Source organism: Tasmannia lanceolata, unplaced genomic scaffold (assembly GCF_043159265.1).
Source record: "Tasmannia lanceolata isolate RefF3 unplaced genomic scaffold, GAP_Taslan_0.1 ptg000909l, whole genome shotgun sequence".
In the NCBI taxonomy this organism is placed as follows: domain Eukaryota; kingdom Viridiplantae; phylum Streptophyta; class Magnoliopsida; order Canellales; family Winteraceae; genus Tasmannia; species Tasmannia lanceolata.
Genome location: NW_027519574.1, coordinates 22,501 through 31,192, shown reverse-complemented (window position 1 = coordinate 31,192; position 8,692 = coordinate 22,501).

The window sequence follows — 8,692 nt, the reverse complement described above, 5'->3', positions numbered from 1 at the left end:
GGCCTTGGCTTGCCAAAGCAGGGCATTGCTGGGTTGGGCTCCCTTGGCCTTCCGGGCGCCTTGGACACTGTCTTGGGAAGACCATGGGCACAAGGCCATGGCATATGGTGGGGAATGGACCACGGTTGCCAAGGCTAGGCATATAGAGAGGAATTGCATTTTTGCCCGGATAGGCACCGGAATGCTTGGCCTTGGCTTGCCATAGCAGGGCATTGCTGGGTTGGGCTCCCTTGGCCTTCCGGGGGCCTTGGACGCTGTCTTGGGAAGACCATGGGCACAAGGCCATGGCATATAGTGAGGAATGGACCACGGTTGGCAAGGCTAGGCATATAGAGAGGAATGGACCACGGTTGCCAAGGTTGCGCAAGTTTTGGGCATTTTTTGCCCGGATATGCCCAAGTATGCCCCGATAGGCCCGTTACGCCCCGGTATGAACGCGTATGCCCGGATAGACTCGGTATGCCTTGGGATACATGCGTATGCCCCGATAGGCTTGGTACGCCCCGATATGCGCACGTGTGCCCCAGTAGGGCAAGGTATGCCCCGGTATGTACGCGTGTGCCCCGATAGGCCCGGTATGCCCCGATATGCACACGTGTGCCCCAATAGGGGTCGGTATGCCCCGGTAGGTACGCGTGTGCCCCGTAATGCACGTTTCGCAGATCTCCCCGCATGTCCCGCCCCTATATGTAATACTTACTTACTTACTTACTTTCTTTCTTGCTTGCTTGCTTGCTTGCAATGGTTGGGAGTGCCCGGCATGCCCCGCTGCAGAGACCAAGGGCGCAATGACTTGGCACCGCGGATGCCGGGACTCCGGCACTTCCCGTGGCACTGATGGTTGGTTCCAAAGACAAAAGGCCGTGCAAGGCCACCGCACCGCGGATGATTTTGCTCGTGCTGGCGCCGTTGTGTGGCCAAAGAACATGCGCGAATGCTCGTGTCGGAAGGGTTGGTGTCCTGGCCCCGCGGGTGTCACGAATGCTCGGTTGCGAAGACCATGGGACCAGAGCCATGGCACGTCGGATGATGGCTCCAGCTGGCGCCCCGGCACTTTCTGTGGCATTGATGCTCGGTTTCAAAGACAAACGTGCGCAGGGCCAGGGGACCGCGGATGACTGCTCGTGCTGGCCCCGTTGGGCAGCATTGATGGTCGGTTGCAAAGAAAATGCGCGATTGCTCGTGTCGGGGCCCGGCAAGCCAAGGCCAAGCGAGCCATGGCACGTCGGATGATGGCTCCAGCTGGCGCCCCGGCACTTTCTGTGGCATTGATGCTCGGTTTCAAAGACAAACGTGCGCAGGGCCAGGGGACCGCGGATGACTGCTCGTGCTGGCCCCGTTGGGCGGCATTGATGGTCGGTTGCAAAGAAAATGCGCGATTGCTCGTGTCGGGGCCTGGCAAGCCAAGGCCAAGCGAGCCATGGCAACGCGGATGATGGCTCGCTAGTGCTGGCGCCGTGCACAGTGGCCTCGCACACTCGCCCTGCACGCTTCCCTTGCACGCAGCCTTGCACACTAGCCTCGCATGCGAGCCTTGCACCCTAGCCATGCAAACTAGCCTTGCACGGTAGCCATGCACACAAGCCGTGCACATTAGCCATGCGCACAAGCCCCGCACACTAGCCTTGCGCACAACCCTTGCACACAAGCCATGCACTCGAGCAATGCACACAAGCCTTGCACTCAAGCAATGCACACAAGCCCTGGACACTAGCCTTGCACACGGGCCTGGCACACAAGCCTTGGGCACTAGCCTTGCGCACTAGCGTTCCACATGAGCCTTGCACACTAGCCTTGGACACTAGCCTTGCACACAGGCCTTGCACACTAGGCATGCTTGGGCGAGCTGATCCCGCATCAAGTCGACGGGTCTAGGCATTCTTGGGCGCAGATCCCGCATCGTCTCGTCGCGTCTGGGCGCAAACACGTCGCGTCTCGTTGCGTCTTCAGAAGTCGTCGCTAACAGCACCTTTGGTTGCCACTGGTGGTTAGGCTGGTTGGTTGCGCAAACCCTATAGGAGGGTGGCATGCTGGTGGGCGTTTTTGCCCGGATAGGCACTAGAATGTGCAGATTTTGGGCGTTTTTGCCTGGATAGGCTAAGGAATGGGCATGCTTTGGGCGTTTTTGCCCGGATAGGCACCGGAATGCTTGGCCTTGGCTTGTCCTAGCAAGGCATTGCTGGGTTGGGCTCCCTTGGCCTTTTGGGCGCCTTGGACGATGTCTTGCGAAGACCATGGGCACAAGGCCATGGCATATGGTGAGGAAAGGACCACGGTTGCCAAGGTTAGGCACCGGAATGCTTGGCCTTGGCTTGCCAAAGCAGGGCATTGCTGGGTTGGGCTCCCTTGGCCTTCCGGGCGCCTTGGACACTGTCTTGGGAAGACCATGGGCACAAGGCCATGGCATATGGTGGGGAATGGACCACGGTTGCCAAGGCTAGGCATATAGAGAGGAATTGCATTTTTGCCCGGATAGGCACCGGAATGCTTGGCCTTGGCTTGCCATAGCAGGGCATTGCTGGGTTGGGCTCCCTTGGCCTTCCGGGGGCCTTGGACGCTGTCTTGGGAAGACCATGGGCACAAGGCCATGGCATATAGTGAGGAATGGACCACGGTTGGCAAGGCTAGGCATATAGAGAGGAATGGACCACGGTTGCCAAGGTTGCGCAAGTTTTGGGCATTTTTTGCCCGGATATGCCCAAGTATGCCCCGATAGGCCCGTTACGCCCCGGTATGAACGCGTATGCCCGGATAGACTCGGTATGCCTTGGGATACATGCGTATGCCCCGATATGCGCACGTGTGCCCCAGTAGGGCTCGGTATGCCCCGGTATGTACGCGTGTGCCCCGATAGGCCCGGTATGCCCCGATATGCACACGTGTGCCCCAATAGGGGTCGGTATGCCCCGGTAGGTACGCGTGTGCCCCGTAATGCACGTTTCGCAGATCTCCCCGCATGTCCCGCCCCTATATGTAATACTTACTTACTTACTTACTTTCTTTCTTGCTTGCTTGCTTGCTTGCAATGGTTGGGAGTGCCCGGCATGCCCCGCTGCAGAGACCAAGGGCGCAATGACTTGGCACCGCGGATGCCGGGACTCCGGCACTTCCCGTGGCACTGATGGTTGGTTCCAAAGACAAAAGGCCGTGCAAGGCCACCGCACCGCGGATGATTTTGCTCGTGCTGGCGCCGTTGTGTGGCCAAAGAACATGCGCGAATGCTCGTGTCGGAAGGGTTGGTGTCCTGGCCCCGCGGGTGTCACGAATGCTCGGTTGCGAAGACCATGGGACCAGAGCCATGGCACGTCGGATGATGGCTCCAGCTGGCGCCCCGGCACTTTCTGTGGCATTGATGCTCGGTTTCAAAGACAAACGTGCGCAGTGCCAGGGGACCGCGGATGACTGCTCGTGCTGGCCCCGTTGGGCGGCATTGATGGTCGGTTGCAAAGAAAATGCGCGATTGCTCGTGTCGGGGCCCGGCAAGCCAAGGCCAAGCGAGCCATGGCACGTCGGATGATGGCTCCAGCTGGCGCCCCGGCACTTTCTGTGGCATTGATGCTCGGTTTCAAAGACAAACGTGCGCAGGGCCAGGGGACCGCGGATGACTGCTCGTGCTGGCCCCGTTGGGCGGCATTGATGGTCGGTTGCAAAGAAAATGCGCGATTGCTCGTGTCGGGGCCTGGCAAGCCAAGGCCAAGCGAGCCATGGCAACGCGGATGATGGCTCGCTAGTGCTGGCGCCGTGCACAGTGGCCTCGCACACTCGCCCTGCACGCTTCCCTTGCACGCAGCCTTGCACACTAGCCTCGCATGCGAGCCTTGCACCCTAGCCATGCAAACTAGCCTTGCACGGTAGCCATGCACACAAGCCGTGCACATTAGCCATGCGCACAAGCCCCGCACACTAGCCTTGCGCACAACCCTTGCACACAAGCCATGCACTCGAGCAATGCACACAAGCCTTGCACTCAAGCAATGCACACAAGCCCTGGACACTAGCCTTGCACACGGGCCTGGCACACAAGCCTTGGGCACTAGCCTTGCGCACTAGCGTTCCACATGAGCCTTGCACACTAGCCTTGGACACTAGCCTTGCACACAGGCCTTGCACACTAGGCATGCTTGGGCGAGCTGATCCCGCATCAAGTCGACGGGTCTAGGCATTCTTGGGCGCAGATCCCGCATCGTCTCGTCGCGTCTGGGCGCAAACACGTCGCGTCTCGTTGCGTCTTCAGAAGTCGTCGCTAACAGCACCTTTGGTTGCCACTGGTGGTTAGGCTGGTTGGTTGCGCAAACCCTATAGGAGGGTGGCATGCTGGTGGGCGTTTTTGCCCGGATAGGCACTAGAATGTGCAGATTTTGGGCGTTTTTGCCTGGATAGGCTAAGGAATGGGCATGCTTTGGGCGTTTTTGCCCGGATAGGCACCGGAATGCTTGGCCTTGGCTTGTCCTAGCAAGGCATTGCTGGGTTGGGCTCCCTTGGCCTTTTGGGCGCCTTGGACGATGTCTTGCGAAGACCATGGGCACAAGGCCATGGCATATGGTGAGGAAAGGACCACGGTTGCCAAGGTTAGGCACCGGAATGCTTGGCCTTGGCTTGCCAAAGCAGGGCATTGCTGGGTTGGGCTCCCTTGGCCTTCCGGGCGCCTTGGACACTGTCTTGGGAAGACCATGGGCACAAGGCCATGGCATATGGTGGGGAATGGACCACGGTTGCCAAGGCTAGGCATATAGAGAGGAATTGCATTTTTGCCCGGATAGGCACCGGAATGCTTGGCCTTGGCTTGCCATAGCAGGGCATTGCTGGGTTGGGCTCCCTTGGCCTTCCGGGGGCCTTGGACGCTGTCTTGGGAAGACCATGGGCACAAGGCCATGGCATATAGTGAGGAATGGACCACAGTTGGCAAGGCTAGGCATATAGAGAGGAATGGACCACGGTTGCCAAGGTTGCGCAAGTTTTGGGCATTTTTTGCCCGGATATGCCCAAGTATGCCCCGATAGGCCCGTTACGCCCCGGTATGAACGCGTATGCCCGGATAGACTCGGTATGCCTTGGGATACATGCGTATGCCCCGATATGCGCACGTGTGCCCCAGTAGGGCTCGGTATGCCCCGGTATGTACGCGTGTGCCCCGATAGGCCCGGTATGCCCCGATATGCACACGTGTGCCCCAATAGGGGTCGGTATGCCCCGGTAGGTACGCGTGTGCCCCGTAATGCACGTTTCGCAGATCTCCCCGCATGTCCCGCCCCTATATGTAATACTTACTTACTTACTTACTTTCTTTCTTGCTTGCTTGCTTGCTTGCAATGGTTGGGAGTGCCCGGCATGCCCCGCTGCAGAGACCAAGGGCGCAATGACTTGGCACCGCGGATGCCGGGACTCCGGCACTTCCCGTGGCACTGATGGTTGGTTCCAAAGACAAAAGGCCGTGCAAGGCCACCGCACCGCGGATGATTTTGCTCGTGCTGGCGCCGTTGTGTGGCCAAAGAACATGCGCGAATGCTCGTGTCGGAAGGGTTGGTGTCCTGGCCCCGCGGGTGTCACGAATGCTCGGTTGCGAAGACCATGGGACCAGAGCCATGGCACGTCGGATGATGGCTCCAGCTGGCGCCCCGGCACTTTCTGTGGCATTGATGCTCGGTTTCAAAGACAAACGTGCGCAGGGCCAGGGGACCGCGGATGACTGCTCGTGCTGGCCCCGTTGGGCAGCATTGATGGTCGGTTGCAAAGAAAATGCGCGATTGCTCGTGTCGGGGCCCGGCAAGCCAAGGCCAAGCGAGCCATGGCACGTCGGATGATGGCTCCAGCTGGCGCCCCGGCACTTTCTGTGGCATTGATGCTCGGTTTCAAAGACAAACGTGCGCAGGGCCAGGGGACCGCGGATGACTGCTCGTGCTGGCCCCGTTGGGCGGCATTGATGGTCGGTTGCAAAGAAAATGCGCGATTGCTCGTGTCGGGGCCTGGCAAGCCAAGGCCAAGCGAGCCATGGCAACGCGGATGATGGCTCGCTAGTGCTGGCGCCGTGCACAGTGGCCTCGCACACTCGCCCTGCACGCTTCCCTTGCACGCAGCCTTGCACACTAGCCTCGCATGCGAGCCTTGCACCCTAGCCATGCAAACTAGCCTTGCACGGTAGCCATGCACACAAGCCGTGCACATTAGCCATGCGCACAAGCCCCGCACACTAGCCTTGCGCACAACCCTTGCACACAAGCCATGCACTCGAGCAATGCACACAAGCCTTGCACTCAAGCAATGCACACAAGCCCTGGACACTAGCCTTGCACACGGGCCTGGCACACAAGCCTTGGGCACTAGCCTTGCGCACTAGCGTTCCACATGAGCCTTGCACACTAGCCTTGGACACTAGCCTTGCACACAGGCCTTGCACACTAGGCATGCTTGGGCGAGCTGATCCCGCATCAAGTCGACGGGTCTAGGCATTCTTGGGCGCAGATCCCGCATCGTCTCGTCGCGTCTGGGCGCAAACACGTCGCGTCTCGTTGCGTCTTCAGAAGTCGTCGCTAACAGCACCTTTGGTTGCCACTGGTGGTTAGGCTGGTTGGTTGCGCAAACCCTATAGGAGGGTGGCATGCTGGTGGGCGTTTTTGCCCGGATAGGCACTAGAATGTGCAGATTTTGGGCGTTTTTGCCTGGATAGGCTAAGGAATGGGCATGCTTTGGGCGTTTTTGCCCGGATAGGCACCGGAATGCTTGGCCTTGGCTTGTCCTAGCAAGGCATTGCTGGGTTGGGCTCCCTTGGCCTTTTGGGCGCCTTGGACGATGTCTTGCGAAGACCATGGGCACAAGGCCATGGCATATGGTGAGGAAAGGACCACGGTTGCCAAGGTTAGGCACCGGAATGCTTGGCCTTGGCTTGCCAAAGCAGGGCATTGCTGGGTTGGGCTCCCTTGGCCTTCCGGGCGCCTTGGACACTGTCTTGGGAAGACCATGGGCACAAGGCCATGGCATATGGTGGGGAATGGACCACGGTTGCCAAGGCTAGGCATATAGAGAGGAATTGCATTTTTGCCCGGATAGGCACCGGAATGCTTGGCCTTGGCTTGCCATAGCAGGGCATTGCTGGGTTGGGCTCCCTTGGCCTTCCGGGGGCCTTGGACGCTGTCTTGGGAAGACCATGGGCACAAGGCCATGGCATATAGTGAGGAATGGACCACGGTTGGCAAGGCTAGGCATATAGAGAGGAATGGACCACGGTTGCCAAGGTTGCGCAAGTTTTGGGCATTTTTTGCCCGGATATGCCCAAGTATGCCCCGATAGGCCCGTTACGCCCCGGTATGAACGCGTATGCCCGGATAGACTCGGTATGCCTTGGGATACATGCGTATGCCCCGATAGGCTTGGTACGCCCCGATATGCGCACGTGTGCCCCAGTAGGGCTCGGTATGCCCCGGTATGTACGCGTGTGCCCCGATAGGCCCGGTATGCCCCGATATGCACACGTGTGCCCCAATAGGGGTCGGTATGCCCCGGTAGGTACGCGTGTGCCCCGTAATGCACGTTTCGCAGATCTCCCCGCATGTCCCGCCCCTATATGTAATACTTACTTACTTACTTACTTTCTTTCTTGCTTGCTTGCTTGCTTGCAATGGTTGGGAGTGCCCGGCATGCCCCGCTGCAGAGACCAAGGGCGCAATGACTTGGCACCGCGGATGCCGGGACTCCGGCACTTCCCGTGGCACTGATGGTTGGTTCCAAAGACAAAAGGCCGTGCAAGGCCACCACACCGCGGATGATTTTGCTCGTGCTGGCGCCGTTGTGTGGCCAAAGAACATGCGCGAATGCTCGTGTCGGAAGGGTTGGTGTCCTGGCCCCGCGGGTGTCACGAATGCTCGGTTGCGAAGACCATGGGACCAGAGCCATGGCACGTCGGATGATGGCTCCAGCTGGCGCCCCGGCACTTTCTGTGGCATTGATGCTCGGTTTCAAAGACAAACGTGCGCAGGGCCAGGGGACCGCGGATGACTGCTCGTGCTGGCCCCGTTGGGCGGCATTGATGGTCGGTTGCAAAGAAAATGCGCGATTGCTCGTGTCGGGGCCTGGCAAGCAAAGGCCAAGCGAGCCATGGCAACGCGGATGATGGCTCCAGCTGGCGCCCCGGCACTTTCTGTGGCATTGATGCTCGGTTTCGAAGACAAACGTGCGCAGGGCCAGGGGACCGCGGAGGACTGCTCGTGCTGGCCCCGTTGGGCGGCATTGATGGTGTGTTGCAGAGAGCATGTGCGATTGCAAGTGTCGGCCGGGTTTGGGTTCCCTTGGGCTTTCGGGTGCCTTGGACGCTGTCTTGCGAAGACCATGGGCACAAGGCCCCGTCCTGGCCCCTTGTTCGATTCGCTCTCGTCTTGCGCTTGCTTCCAAGGTCCTCCATGACCTTCCCCATGGCCTTGCTAGATCCCCCCCATGACGCATGACCTCTGTCCGTTGATTGGTTTTGAGTGCACACCATGCCCGGCTTGGCACCGTGTTGTCGCGTGAGTGGCATTTGGATCGTGCATGCTGGTGGGCTACCTGCCAATGCGCACAAGCCTTGCACACTAGCCTTGCGCACGAGCCTTGCACAAAAGCCTTGGACACAAGCCTTGCGCACAAGCCATGCGCACAAGCCTTGGACGCTAGCCTTGCACACAAGCCATGCATACAAGCCTTGCTCACAAGCCTTGGGCACTGG